Source organism: Chlorocebus sabaeus, chromosome 12 (assembly GCF_047675955.1).
Source record: "Chlorocebus sabaeus isolate Y175 chromosome 12, mChlSab1.0.hap1, whole genome shotgun sequence".
In the NCBI taxonomy this organism is placed as follows: domain Eukaryota; kingdom Metazoa; phylum Chordata; class Mammalia; order Primates; family Cercopithecidae; genus Chlorocebus; species Chlorocebus sabaeus.
The window spans coordinates 108,798,838-108,814,412 of NC_132915.1; the positions used below are offsets into that span (position 1 = coordinate 108,798,838).

The 15,575-nt window shown below is 55.8% G+C and overlaps 1 pseudogene; it reads right to left on the bottom strand.

Annotated features, from left to right (window-relative positions):
- Positions 1 to 1,313: 1,313 nt before the first annotated feature.
- On the bottom strand, positions 1,314 to 11,719 carry LOC140712997 (lipocalin-1-like; annotated as a pseudogene).
- Between the last annotated feature and the right edge of the window lie 3,856 nt (positions 11,720 to 15,575).

Genomic DNA, 15,575 nt, shown 5'->3' on the forward strand with positions numbered 1-15,575 from the left:
GCAAACAGACACTGCAGGTCAGTCAGCACCTGGAAGAAGGTGACGGTACAGGATGCGTTTCCCATTCTCACTGCTTTTATCTAGAGGGCAGGCCCTGTCTGTGCCACATGGAGCAGATCAAACTCTGATAGACACCCTGCAATTTTGCTGGCTTGAAGAACCAGAGGACAGAGTCCTAGGCAATGATAGCTGCTGGAAAGTGAAGAGAGAAATTCAAGGAAGAAGAGAGCCAAAGAGAGAGCCCCAGGTTCTATGCAGAAACCGTCCAAATCTCAGGCTAACCCCTAAAAAATGAACACACAGGTAAGACATGAAGTGGCCCAGCAAAGGCTAGAAGAACTGACTGAAATGTGAACTGAATTGCTGTGCACCACAGAGGAGGCAGAGCTTACAGCTGGAGGTCAAATAACTTCCTGCTTCAAAACAAAAACCACGCCAGGTGTGGTGGTTCACTTTGGGAAGCCCAGCACTTTGGGAGGCTGAGGCGGGCGGATCACCTGAGGTCAGGAGTTTGAGACCTGAAGGGGACCAGCTCCTCCACATCTGTGAGTGTTTCTCTTCAGGTGGGATGAGAGACTGAGAAAAGATATAAGACACAGAGACAAAGTATAGAGAAAGAACAGTGGGCTCAGGGGGCCGGCGCTCAGCATACAGAGGACCCGCACCGGCACTGGTCTCTGAGTTTCCTCAGTATTTGTTGGTCACCATCTCTACTATCTCAGTGAGGGGGTTGTGGCAGGACTACAGGGTAATGGTGGGGAGAGGGTCAGCAGGAAAACATGTGAGCAAAGATCTCGGTGTCATAAATAAGTTTAAGGAAAGGTGCTGTGCCTTGATGTGCACATAGGCCAGATTTATGTTTGACTTTACACAAACCTCTCAGTGCATTAAATAGCAGTATTGCCGCCAGCACGTCTCACCTCCAGCCATAAGGAGGTTTTCTCCCATCTCAGTAAATAGAATGTACGACCGGGTTTTACACCGAGACATTCCATTCCCAGGGACAAGCAGGAGACAGATGCTTTCCTCTTACCTCAACTGCAAAGAGGACTTCCTCTTTCATGAATCCTCCTCAGCACAGACCCTTTATAGGTGTCGGCTGGGGGACGGTCAGGTCTTTCCCTTCCCTCGAGGCCATATCTCAGGCTGTCCAGTGGGGAGAAACCTTGGACAATACCCAGGCTTTCTTGGGCAGAGGTCCCGGCGGCCTTCCACAGTGCATTGTGTCCCTGGGTACTTGAGACTGGAGAATGGCGATGACTTTTATCAGGCATGCTGCCTGCAAACAGTTCTTTAATAAAGCACATCCTGCACAGCCCTAAATCCATTAAACCTTGAGTCAACATAGCATATGTTTCTGTGAGCACAGGGTTGGAGCTAGGGTTACAGATTAACAGCATCTCAAGGCAGAAGAATTTTTCTTAGTACAGCACAAAATGGAGTTTCTTATGTCTTCTTTATACATAGACACGGTAACAGTCTGATCTCTCTTTCTTTCCCCCACGACCAGCCTGGCCAACATGGCAAAACCTCGTCTCTACTAAACATACAAAATTTAGCCAGGCCTGGCGGCAGGCACCTGTAATCCCAGCTACTCGGGAGGCTGAGGCAGGAGAATTGCTTGAACACGGGAGGTGGAGCTTGCAGTGAGCTGAGATCGTGCCAGTGCACTCCAACCTGGGTGACAAGAGCGAAACTCCGTCTAAAAAAAAAAAAAAACCAAAAACCAAAAACAAAAAGCAGCACTTTTTACAGGAATCTAACAAAACCCAGAGTTTATACACCATTCAAACTCTTCAAGAAACAATCCAAAATTATTATACACACGAAGAAAGGAAAATATGACCATTTTTAAGAGAACTGGCTTTGAGCCAACCTGGAGGCAGCTGACTGGGACATGCCAAAGAAGTGACCACAATACTGAAGCATGTGGGGGAAATAAATGTGCTCAGAATGAACGAAAAGACAGGTGCTCTCAGCAGGGAAACAGCAACTGCAAACAGTAACCAAGTGGAAATTCCAAAATTAAAAATCACAACATATGGAATGAAAATTCACCAGGTACAGCTAAGAGAAGAATTGAGACACCTCCATCATGTGGGAAGGCTTCAGGCAAGCTCTGCAGTGCTGTGTCGTGGCGTCTCCAGCATAAGTAGATGTGATGCGTGTCAGCAATGACATGAGGGAAAGCACCTGTGCTATCACAAGGTCTGTGACATAAGGCAGAGTGGGGAGGACGCACCTGTGCTGTCACAAGGTCTTCACATTTTAAGTAAAGGACACAGTGCTTGCTCCAAGTCCACTGTGAATTAAGGATGTCATCGTCACCCCTAGAGCAGACACTTTTAAAATAATGCGGCAGGATAACAAAACAGCTGACACATGAATTGAGATGAAATTGGGAAGAACAGAGCCGTTAGGGCTGATGGGACACCCTCTGACCTTCCGTAACATCTTCCAAGGGGCCCTCGGTCCTCTTTCTTCACCACTTTCTTCACAGCCCGCTTTCTTCCCCACCAGTCCTCCAGGGACACCTCCTCTCCCGACGGCCCCTCCGAACCAGATCCTGCGCCTCCCTAAGAGGTGGATTCCAGTCCAGCGCCTTCCAAACTCCCTTTCTGGCTCTGGCGCAGTGACGCTCTGGTCCACATGAAAGTTCTCCGTATCGCTGCACGTAGCGAAGGGTTCTCTCTTCTGGGGTGCACCCAGGTGGGGTATCTGTCTTCTGTAACTGCTGCCCCAGCATCCTCTCCTCTCTGCACAGTTGCCCAGACTGTCCCTGGGCCTGGGCTCTGGCACTGGCCCTGCGGGAGAGGGGGGCTCTGGCTTCCCCGTGGCGGTCATGTGGGGCACGGGGCACTTTCTGAGCTACAGGTGCTCGCACGGGCTCCTTGCACTCATCTGTGTGGCGTCTGAAGACTGGTGCAGAGACTTGCACACCTGAGATGGGCATGCCGGTCGGCGTGGCCACGTCCGCCTGCTGCAGGTGACACCCGCTGCAGCCACGTCACCCCCTGGAGCCCAGCAGACGGGAGATGGAGCTGGGCATGGGTGGCATCTGCTATGAGTGAGAACCTCAGACACCTCATAAGAACCAAGATTCCTCTTGGGATGCAGAAAGTGGAACCCAAATGGAATCGGGTTTGTTTTATTTTTTATCTTATTTTTTGAGACAGGGTCTTGCTCTGTCACCCAGACTGGAATGCAGTGACATGATCATAGGTCATTGCAGCCTCGACCTCCTGGGCTCAAGCAATTCTCCCACCTCAGCCTCCCTAGTAGCTGGGATTACAGGTGTGCACCACCAAGCCTGGCTATTTTTTTTTTTTTGGTAGAGATGGGGTCTCACTATGTTGCCCAGGCTGGTCTCCAACCCCTGGCTTCAAGTGATTCTCTCACCTCCGCCTCCCAAAGTGCTGGGAACACAGGCATGAGCCACCATGCCTGGCCAGAACCGAGTTTTTTTTAAATGCAGTCTTGACCTATCGCTGAGGCCCTGGTTAGGGGCCGGCCCCTTCCTGAGCAGCTATTCAGATGGCCCCACTCGGGGGCCACTCCCCACCAGCCCTAATTGCCCCAAGGCCAGGTACCAGACAATCAGGGACAGCCGCTATGCCCTGGAGCAGAGAAATGACTCATGTTAGCTGGCCACAGGCAGCCGGGTCACCCGCTACCCTTTCCACTCCCTCCCCTGAGCTCCGCAGGCTATTGTCCTGTCCCGGGCGCAAGCCACCCTGTGTGGACAGCTGCCCTCTCCTGGGGAGAAGCAGGTCACTAAGAGTCTGCCTCACCTCGCTCCCAGCGCCACTACGATGTTGCGCCGTCGAAAGAAACTTTAAATCCTACAAACCGCCAGGGTCAGGAAAGGCGCCTGTGCAAGGTGGGACCTCCGGTGGCTGCCCCCAAGCTGGGAACTTCCTGTCCCAAACCTACCCAGGCACAGAGAGGGACAGCGTGGAGCCAGGCCCTGGCGGCAATGCTGGTGTGGTTCCCCGGAGGACAGGAATGGCTTCCCTGGTGAGCTCAAGCCTGAGCCACACCCTGCCTTGAGCTGCTGTCCCCTCTCCCCACGTCCAGCCTCACGGACTCAGCGTCAGTGCTGAGGGCCCTGGTGGCCCTGCCCAGCCCCCCTCTGGGGTGGCAGCTGAACTTGGTCCCAGGCCTTCTGGTCTTACTTGTGCAGGACGGAGGAGCAGAGCCCTGCCCCCACCCACCCCTAGAGCCTGAGCTCAGTGGGCGGTTGACCTGCAGGAAGCACCCCCGAACCTTCAGGCCGAGTCGCCAGCACACACTCCCCTGCCAGGCCCTTCCAGGCCCCTCGAACTGTTGGCCTGCGGCACCCACCATGGAGAACTGGGCCCAGGCTGGTCCCCTGTCCTTCCTCCTGCTTCCCACCCCCTCCCTGCACCCAAGAAGGACCCAGCCAGCATCCTCCACCCCGAGGAACCCCACAGACAGGCGGAGTCTGAAGCTCTTTATGGAGAACCAGGAGAGGGGATGCAGGGCAGGGGGAAGGTGGAGGGTGGTAGGAAGGGGTGCGGCTGGCCGGGTTCTGCAGGGGTGGGGAGATTTTTCCGTGTCCCTGTGAATGATGGAGGTGCTGGGTGGTGCCGTCCTTGGGCTGCTGAGGAGCCAAGGTGCCCCCGGGGGATGTGACGTGGGAACGCATATGCTCTTGGGTGCTGCAGTGTGGGGGCACATGTGAGCTCTCAGGTGCTATGGTGTGGGGGGCACATGTGGGCTCTAGGGGGCTGCAGGGTGGAGGCATATGCTGGCTCTCGGGGGCTATCGTGTGGGGGGCACACGCTGAGCCGGACTCTCGGGGGCTGTGGGGTGGGGACACATGCAGGTTCTCAGGGACTAGGGTGTGGGGGCAGATGCCAGGCTTTCAGGGACTAGGCTGTGGGGGGCACATGCCAAGCTTTCAGGGACTATGGTGGGGGGGGTCACATGCAGGCTCTCGGGGGCAATGGTGTGGGGGGCACACACCAAGCTCTCTGGCTGTAGGTGGGGGCTCCAGCCTCCAGATTGGAGCAAATGGAGCAGGGACCCCCCTACACACAGGCTGCCCACAGAGCTCCCTGCCGAGTGAAGAGGCATTGGGGGCAACTGCAGGCCAAGGGGAGGGTGTGGGAAGGACAGCGATGCTGTCTGGGATTCTGGCTCTGCCCACACCTGGGCAGGTGACCTCGGGTGAGTCTCCAAACCTCTGGTCCCCTCGTGCAGCCAGCAAGGGGCCCATCTAACACAGCGAGCACAGGCACACCTGCCACTTTGCTGAATCTTTGAGCAGGTAAGAGGAGTCACATCAGGTAAGAGGAGTCACAAGGACAGTTGAGGGTGAGGGGTGCTGAGGAGGAACCTGAATCTCCCGCCTGCTCCCACCCAGGGGGCTGCAGGGTAGACACCGTCTCCACCAGCAGCCAGCAAAGGCGGGCTCAGCGCTGTGGGTTCCTCAGCTTCCCAGGAGTCACTCCCAGGGCAGGAGCAGAGGCTGGTGCCTGAGTGCGGGCAGCTCAGGAGAAGATCTCCCACCTGCCTGGCCTAGGTTGGGCATCTCCCACCCAGGTAGGAGCGTGGTGGGTGGGAGAGACACCAGGGCCTCTTGAAGCACCACTGAGCCCAAGGCTGGATTTTCTCAAATGTACTCTAAAGCTGTTCGCTCACCCTAATCACTCCCTGGAGAGCAGGTTTCTGCAGGAAAAGGAAGCACAGGCGAGTCAGGAGACCCCAGGAATGCAGTCAGGACCGGGGTCCCTCATCAGCCACCAGCTCCACTACCCCAGGAAGGACAAAGCCAGAATTAGACGCGGCACAGTTACACGCCCATGCAACGAGGCTCTGCTGATGTCCCCACCCAGGGACATGGGGGGCTCTGCAGGGCCATGCCTCCTACTGCTCTGCCTGGGGGATGAGGATACTCTCCATGCTAAGTCCGAGGGCTCCTGCGGCCTTCTCAAAGTCCTCCAAGGCTTCCAGGTTGTTCTCGGGGTCTCTGCAGGTGGGTGCCAGGACAAGATGTGGGCGCCCGAGGCAGCACGGGCAGACGGCACCCTGTCACAGCCTGGAGGCCTGAGCTGGGCTGGGGAGGGGGACCTCGCCCACCATGGGGGTACTTGAACCCAGAGGCCCTCAGGCTGGCAAAGCGGGACCAGGGTGTCATACGCAGCTGAGAAGGCTCCCGCGGCAGCAGAACTGGGAGAATGGGAAGGGTTCTCCGTCCATCCCCAGGCATCTCCTGGAGTGAGGATGGATGGCAGGACAGGCCCACCCTGGAGGAAGTGCCTCTCCCCTCGGGGTCACCAGGGCACTGCCTGTCCCATTCCTCTGTCATTTGCACAACCCTGGATCCAGGGAGAACTCAGGAGCCTTCACGGGCCTCGTCCTCAGACAGGGATGGCACTGACACGTCACTGTCTGTGGGAGCCACGGCATCCGGAATTCAACCCTGGGAGCTGGAACATTCTTTCCACACAGACTCCTGCTCGCATCCCCGTTCCTCTCCCCTGCTGGACACCCCGCAGGAACGCGCTCAAGGATGACGCTGCAGGGAGCTGCCCCGGGGGAGGGCCTGGCCCGCCCTGGGACATGTGTGACCTCTGAGCTCCTGTGCTGACGACCGCGGCTCCTTCCTGCCTTCGCTGCAGAGACCTAGGCCGGGGCATCCGAAATCCTGAACTCCAGGGGTGGGAATTGGGGCCTTTATCAGGAAAACTCATCCTAAGGAAACTGCAGTGGGTGCCTGGGTCCCAGTGGCTTCTCCATGGGGAAGAGGGTGCAGGAGGCCGTGGGAGGAGGCAGGGCGGGTGGAGGCTTGCGTTGCAGGGTGGGCGTGCGGGACCCACCCACGAGCTTCACCCCTTGGATCGGCTTCCCGTGCAGCTCACCCTCACAGTAAAAGATGTAGTGGTCCTTCACGTGTGACCTGATGATGTATGTCACGTGCTTGCCCCCATCTGCAGAAGGACAGCAGCACAGTCCTGAATTAGCCACCGGGGCCTTCAGAGAGGATCCCAGGACAGTGTGCGGCACCCGGCCCAGCAAGCCCCGCAGCTCCTGCACCCTCCCAGCCTCCCAGAGCTCTCCCACCCAGGGCCCCCACCAGGCCTGAGCCCCAGGCCATGGGACCCGCACTTCCCAGGAACCTGATGCACCCGAGAGGCGGCCACATCCCAAACCAGTGAGTCACCAGGGGTTCCTCTGGGTACGAGGTCTGCGGAGGTGGGAGTTGGGGTGCAGGACCCCACAACCAAATAGGACTCTGCTCCTGGCCCCACCAGAGCCACAGTCAGAGCTACAGGGAAAGCCCTGAGGCACCGTCCCAGGACAAACCTGCCACACCTGGTGTTTGGGGTCAGGTGTTCACAGTTCTAATGCAAATTGACCAGTGGGACAGGAGAGTGGGCTTTTAGTGGAGTCAGAAGGCAGCAAAAGACTGTGGCTCAGGCTCCGGGACTCACCGGCTGTGTATTTTCCCGGCTCGTCAGTTTTCTCCAGGATGACCTTCATCTCCCAGCACTGGAAAACAGAAGCTCCCTGGCAAAGCGGCCCCGGCCTGTGCCTCCCCTGGCCCTGGAGCAACCGCGCTGCAATGCCCCTGCCTGAGCTGGAACACCCGCTGGAAGTGGGCGGGCAGTCAGTGCCTTCTTGGGGTGGGCTTTTGGCCTGGGAAGCCTTTTGCTGCCTTCTGACTCCACTAAAAGCGCACTCTCCTGTCCCACTGGTCAATTTGCATTAGAAATGTGAACACCTGGCGCCAAACACCAGGTGTGGCAGGTTTGTCCTGGGACGGTGCCCCAGGGCTTTCCCTGTAGCTCTGACTGGGGGCCCTGCCTGCCGGCTCTGACTCTGGTTGGGGGTAAACACCTTTTCCCAAAGGGGCCTGCACGGCACCAGACATTCCCTAGTCGGAGGAGCTGGTGGGTGGTACCCAGCACTGCCTGTGATCGCCCACAGGGGCCTCTGCCCCCTCAGGCCCCCTTCAGACGAGGCACCTCACTGGCACAGTTTGCCCTCAAGCATTGCAGGCGGGGCTGAGAGGGACCTCCCAGCAGGTCTGTCCACCTCCCCAGCACCAGAGCTCTCCTGGGTGGGGAAAGGGAAGGCCCTAGACCAGGTTGCAGGCTGCCCAGATGGCTTCCTGGGTGGGGAAAGGGACGGCCCCAGACCAGGTTGCAGGCTGCCCAGATGGCTTCCTGGGTGGGGAAAGGGAAGGCCCCAGACCAGGTTGCAGGCTGCCTGGTGGCTGGCAGACACTCACAGCATGGTGGCCTTGGCTTCCAGGTTGCCCCCTTCCAGGGTCGTGAGGGTCAGGGGTGTCACCGATTCCAGATTCATCTCAGGGAGCTCCCTGTCCACCGTCATGGCCTTCAGATACCACGTCCCTGACACCTGAAGAAGGCTCCTCTCAGGCTCAGGCCAATCGCTCCAGAGCCTCCCCCTTCCCTGACCTGCAGCCCCCAGACTCTACCGCACCCTAAGGGCTGGAGACAGGGAGCATTCCCCACTCTAACCCACCCAGAAAACACCCAGCACCCTTGCCAGGCCCACCTGAATGTGGCTGCAGCCCCTGCAAGTTGGCCAGGACCACAGGAGCCCTCACCCCCAGGAGAGAAGTGAAGTCAGCCCGACCCCCACCCTCCCAGCCCTGCCCCTCTGTACCCCGGCCCCCCCAGACCAGACTCCCGCTATCCCATCTCATCATCCTTCAGGGCAGGGCTTTAATGCTCAACCTGAAAATGAGGGTCTCCTTGGATGGGGGAGGGATGGGGTCTCCATCCAGCAGTGTCAGCCTCGCCCCGTGCCCCCTCCAGCCCACCCTCCCCATCCGGGCCTCACATCCTGAATCTCCTCGTCTGAGGCAGGAGGTGGTGGGCCTACAGGGCAACAATGAGGCTGAGGTTGACGGCCAGGAGCAGGGCCTTCATCTGTGGGGTCTAAGTCCACGGCCGCCTGACAGGTCGCTTGCTGGGGCTGGGAGAGGCTGTGCCACTCCTCCCACAGCCGCCCTATATACCACTGGGCTCAGGGTCCCCTGGGGACCTGGCACAGGTGACTGACCAATCCCTTCCTGGATGTAAACCACGGCCAGTTCTGCAATGGAGCAGATAACATGCCATTGTTGTTGGAGGCTGTTGAATAACAGCTTGCTAATCCCAGAGGATCATCCGGACAGGACCAGGTCCAGAGGAGTGGGTTTGCAGATTTCACCTGGAAGGAAACTGAAGAGAGTGAAGGGCGTGCAGGCCTCCTTGGGGGCACGTGTATGGCAGTAACAGGTGTCCTCCAGCCATCCCACACGCGCTGACGTGCACACTGCCAAAGGGATTGCGGATTGGAGTCTGAGGCCCATGGGCTTGGGTCTCGGCTGAAATTCCTGCCTCTCTGGGCAGGTTACTTGGCCTCAGATTCATCATGGAAAAAGTGGGACCCTCCTGTGTGAACACAGTACCGTGTGCATTTAAAGAGGGTGTCCACCTCCTGAGCACGGTGTGCAATAAGGAACCACTCTGCCCCACACACAGAGCAGCAATAGGTCAGACAGACAAGACCAAGACAGGTGTGTGTGTGTGTATGCATGTGTGCACATATATACATGCGCGCACACACACACACACTCACATGAAACCAGGAATGGAGGAGAAACACAGGCTGGTGATGGGGCAGAGGCAGGGGCTGTCAGCCCCAAGTCCCAAGGCAGGCAGAGAGGGCCTGGGTCCAGCTCCTGGGAGTGATGGGAGCAGCTTCCCCATCTCCAGAAAGGAGGCTGAGAAACCCTTCCTGACATATCCCAGGGCTGTAACTTCTTATAACTGAGTGGAGCTCTGTGGGCATAGGAAGGCAAGAGGACATCGACACAGCCTGGAGAGAAGAAGCTGAGACAAGCCGTCGTTGGGAGGGGTGACTTTATCTGTGACATCCTCCACATCACTGCAGAGCAGAAGCCTGGGACCCGAGGCAGAGGCTACGAAACACTGTTAGACAGAGGACAATGACAAGATAGTGGAGAAAGGCAGAAATGCAGAGACACAATATCCTCACCTTGAAATGAGCGAGGCCAGGTTCCAAATTACCATAGTCGGAACGGGAGACGCCAGTACTTCTCCATTAGAAAGAGAGGGCAAGGGTTTTAAAAGTTCACACCAATGTTGAAGATTTGGAACCAAAATTGTGAAGTATACAAAGACACTGCCCCAACAGCTAAACAATTATATTGTTATAGTTGTTACGATGAAGAATTCTTAATTGTTAATTGTAATTAATACTTAATTCTTATTAAGTACACATACAATAGTTTAAAAAATAGGCCACATACCAGGCAATATGGGGAATTTCACAGAATCAACACAGCAGAGCCTGCCCTTTTTAGCTATAAGGCAATAAACTAGAATCGACAACGAACAGAGTGTTACATAAAGAGAAATATAAACTTCAAGTCTACAGCCTCAAATGAATCTATTATATGGTAAAAAAGTAAGTTAGGCATTCAAATATAAAACAGTAACATATAACCTAAAGAATTTAGAAGACAGAAATAAGAAAGAGAAATCCACGGACCAGAAAATAAAGAAGAACCGCACCCGCAAACGCAAAACTGGCTCTTAGAGGAAAATGCAATGCAAAGGGTAGACCTCTGGCAAGACTGGTGAAGAAAACAATGAAAAAAGCAGCAGTTCAACACCACTAGGAAAGGCGAGGTGACAGACACTGCAGATGGAGGCCAAAGAGAAGCTCACGTGACTCAGGGAAGTGGAGTGGGGGCACACGGCCGGCGGGGCGGGGCATCCTTTGCCACTGTCATTAAGCCTGCGATGTTGTCACGAGGCTGCACGGACAGGTCAACAGAACAGGAGAGAGCCCAGAAACAGACCGGAAATGGAATCGGAAAATAAGGGGCACAGCGAAAACATCTGAGGGGAAAATATGGAATAAATGAAGCTTTTATCCGTACGAAAAGGACATATCCATTTAGCTTCCTACCTCACGCGGCACACAGTTGATTCCGGGCAGATTAACAGGCTTAATGTGAAAAACAAAACTTTAAAAACCTTTGGTAGAAACGATGGGACAATCCCTTTGTGACCCAGAGGCAAGTTCAAAAGCTGTGGAAGAGTCATGTCTTGTACAGAGGCAGGAGGCAAGCCAGACAGGAGGGAAAGCCCTGCCGTGTGTCCGACTGTGCGGCTTTAGCATGCAGAGTGCGCGAGGAACTCCTGCCAATGATGTAGACAAAGACAGACAACCGGAGGGAAGAGCGGGCAGAGGATGGGAAAAGGCCGTCGGGGGAAGAGGTGACCCAGATGCTGCAAGGATGGGAAGACAGGCTGAGTAAGGGGAGGACAATCTCAGGGCCTGAGACTGAGCGCATTCCTCACTCTGACAGTAACGTGGGGAGGATGAGGTGCATCAGGAAGCACCCGTGGGTGCAGGCATTGGAGAGCAATGGCCCAGCTGGTGAAGCTGGAGACAGTGTGCTCTGAGACTCCGCAGTTCCGCTGCCTCCTACAGACCCTAAGATGCCCCTGCGTGGTCCTTGCCATACGCAAGCGGGAAGCTCCCCTGGACATGAGTTTGTGAGATCTTCCACAGCTGTCTCTTTCCATGGCACTGGGGGGCCCCGGGCTGGTTCAGGTGCACCAGGGCCTATTGAAGCTGACAGTCACTCTAGCTTAGAAGCTCCTGCCTTCCAGGGTAGTCTTCATTTTCAGGAATATTCCCACCATTCCCTGTGCCAGTGCACCTGGTGTCATGACCCAAGGATGCTGCACTGCACATCACAGCGGGACATGAAGGGGAGTCGGGGGGTTGGGAAGGAGAGGCAGGTTTTGTCCTTAGAGGAAGCCGGAAGCAAGTCATGGTCAGCTCTTCCAAGCCCCACGTGTGCACGCCTGTAAGCGGGGATTCAGTCCTCTTCAGTGTCTGTCAGCCCCCAGTGTGCACACCTGTGAGCTGGGATCAGTCCTCACCAATGTGCCTCAGCCCCTGATGTGTACACCTGCAAACTGGGATCAGTCCTTATCAATGTCCATCAGCCCCTGACGTGAACGCCTGTGAGCTGGGATCAGTTCTCACCGATGTCCGTCAGCCCCGGATGTGCATATCTATAAGCTGGGATCAGTGCTCACCGATATCTCTCAGGACAGAATTCCTCTCTGCGTGAAAAGTTCTCGGTCATAAACATGCACAAATGCCCCGGCCAGCTCTGCAATCCTTTGGTGGCCACCTCGCAAAGGAGAATTGATCAGAGCCGCTGCTTACGGGGCAGAGGCCCATGGCAGCATCACCACACACACATCCATGATGGCGGCCACGTGTGTCATGCGGCCCCCAACCGATGACGAGAAACGAACCTGAACCTCACGTCAAAGGGAAGGCTGAGTTATCTTTCTATTCTACTTATGGAAAATTATTTTCATAGGAAGCAATAATCAAGGGGTAACAGTCAAGAGATATAGAAAAAATAAGTTTGATAGAGGGATGCCAGGGAGTAACTAATCAAATCTTGTTTGTTTCTTCCATTTGATGATGTTTAGTGCACCTATCAGCTTTTTCATGTGTGAGCTTTGTGATTTTATCTCTTCCAATAAATATTTATTTTCATTTCTAATTTGGATTCATAATTTCTATTACTAAAGTAACCCCCAAATTTTATATATATTTTAAGCCCCACAAAATCCATCTACTCCCGGCTATATCTGTGAGTTTAATTTCCTTTTAAAATAATCTGAATATATACCAAGGAGATTTTCTAATGCCGGGCATGGGCGATGGGTATTTTTACTCTTGGCTTGTTTCTGAGCTGAAATAGTCAGGATTAGGACAGCCTACCACGGAGAAAGTGCCCGGATGTGCTGGTACCTGCAAATCATGAGAAAGGGAGGTAGCGTGAATTTCACGTTCTTTTATTTTGATTCTTGCTACTCACACGTTACTGTCGATATTTTTTCCTGAAGTTTGAAAAGCAAATGCCCCAAGGCAAGCACACAGGGTGCAGGGGTTGTGGTGTCCCGAGGGTGGGGCTGTGGGCAGGGCCTGGACCCCCCGCACCGCGGCTCCTCCTCTGTCCCTGGGCTCCGTCTTCCTCAGTGGCCTGCAGGGCCTCTGTCTACTGCCGGGCCACTGACTAGACTACAGAAAGACGGTGACGGTCAGGTTGCTCGGATCCCCTGGGCTAGAAGAACACGGGAGCCTTTCAGCCAACCCGTTGACCACCCATGAGACAAAGGCAGAGCAGCCGCCTGGTCACGGAGGATGAGCAGCCCCTCGCCCCGTCTCCTGGAGGCTGGCACTCAAACGAGTAAAACCAGGGAATCCTGGGATTCTTCCTGCCCAGACACAACGCCCTCGTGGGGTCGCTTCCTGACACGCGTTTAAAGGATGCACACTTGTTATAAATCTTAGAAAGCTGGAAGAGGGGAGAAAATCACTTCCAATCCCACCTCCCCAGTGACTCACTCGCGAGTTGGAACTGTTTCCTTCCTGTCTTTTTTCTAACAGAGCGTCTCGCGTGGATGCAGTGGCATAGATGTGTCACCTGCAGCAGGACGAGCCGCAGACAAAGCTCCTCAGACACCGGACTAAAGAAGGAAGAGGCTTTTTATTCGGCCAGGAGCATTGGCAGATTCGCGTCTAAAGAGCCGAGCTCCCCGAAAAAGAAATTCTTGGCCTTTTTAAAGGCTTAAAACTTTAAGGGGTCCACGTGAAAGGGTCCTGATAATTCGAGCAAGCATGGGAAATGTAACTGGGGGCTACATGCATCAACTAACAGAACAAAAAGTTTTACATACATGCTTTTTTTTCATACAGTGTCCGGAATTTACAGATGACACAAGTAGTTTAGGTCAGGGGTTGATGTTATTATTATTACTTTTTTTTAACTCCTAGGGCCGGGTGTTGGTGCCAAGGTTATCTGGCTATTTATCTTACTTTTGTTTCTTTCTAACTTTTTGCTTTCTCTCTTTCCTCCTGTCTTGTGAACTAGGCAAGGTGGGGGGGCGAGTAGGAGGGCAGCAGGAGTAGTAGTGGTCTCCTTCCTTCCACCCACCTGGGACCGAAGGAAGCCACAGGAAGGACACCCAAGGGCCTTGTGGCATCTCTCCTGCGCCCTGCACTTCCCCGGGGCCAAAGCCAAGGGCAAGGCCAGCCGTGGCGCGCAGCAGCCCCTCTGCTGGACATGCTGTCTCCTCCCCCAAGGCCGAGGCTCCAAACTCGGCCCCCCACTGAGCATCCGATTTCCTGAGTCCCCTCTGAGGGCTCCGTGATTTGACCTCGAAGTTCCTGCCTGCCTGAATCTGTGTGTTTTAGGCCTGTGTGGACATCCCTGTCTGTGCCCTGCATCCACCTGGCCACTGCCATCCTTCAAAACTCAGCCTAGTCCCACCTCCTGGATGAGGAAGGGGCCTGTCCACCTGGCCTCTGGGGCATCTTGGGCCAGGGCAGCCGCAGCGGTCCCTGCATGTCCCCATCACAGGTGGGTGCCTATCCTGAAGGGGCCCAGTCAGCCTGACAGGCCTCGGCCCTCTCTGGCCACCCAGGCTCCCTCGCCCTTCCGGGCTGGGCTCAGCAGAGGCTCTTGGGACTCAGCAGAGGCTCTTGAGGGTCAGCTGAGCTGAGCAGAGTCGCGGGTGGTGGAAGTGAGGGGATCTGCACTTGGCCATGGGGGCTCAGGGCGTGGCAGGGGGGCCCATGGCGCATTCGTGGAGGGGCTCCGGGGAAAGGTCACGCTGTTTTTGTGTTCCAGCTCTTTCTTCTGCCTGAGTTCCTCCGAGGCCCTGGCTTATCTGAACACAGGACCCTGTGTGCCACAGCATGCACCATGTCACGGTGAATGTCACACAAACAGGAACGTGCCTGGAGGCCACCTGGACCTGTCTTCCTGCCCATCAGCTGCCAAGGTGATGCTGTAGACACGGCCGTCCCCACCTGCTTCCCCACTCATGGAGCTCCTCATGGGCTCAACATCCACCTTCCAGAAGGCTGGTCCCGGGAGGGGAGTTGCCAGCATCTGGAAGACGGGCAGGCCTCCGCAGTACGGCCAGCATGGGGTCCATGAGCCAGGGGGTGGAGGAGACCCTGTGACACGGGGAACACACTAAGCTCCTAGCCCAGTTCCTCTCCTGGGGGACCAGATGCCCTCACTCTGCAGCTGGAGAAGGAGTGCACAGGGGGCTTGAGGCCAGTGCAGGAACAGTCCCCCAAATCTTACTCTGGGATCGGCACTTTCCTGGAAGACCCCGGAGTAAGGAGAAGGAAGAGCAATGGGGAGGGAAGGAGCGAGTCCCAAGCTAGGTGCCACAGAGAGGGGGCGGCGTGACCCTGTCCAGGTCACCTCCTGGGAAACTGAGTCCCAGCCAGGCAGAACAGGGTCTCCTGGTTCCAGACACCACCTGCCACTCAGGCAGCTGCCACCTGGGAGGCCAGAGATGTCAGGTGGGGTCTTCAGACCACTAGCCAAGTGGAAGGAGGCCACGATCTCCGTCCTCCCACCTGCGCACACACTCTCCCCCAGGTGAGCTCCAGGAAGTCCCTCTATGGGGTGGGGGTGGATGCTAACGTTCTGTGCAGCTCTTTGGTTC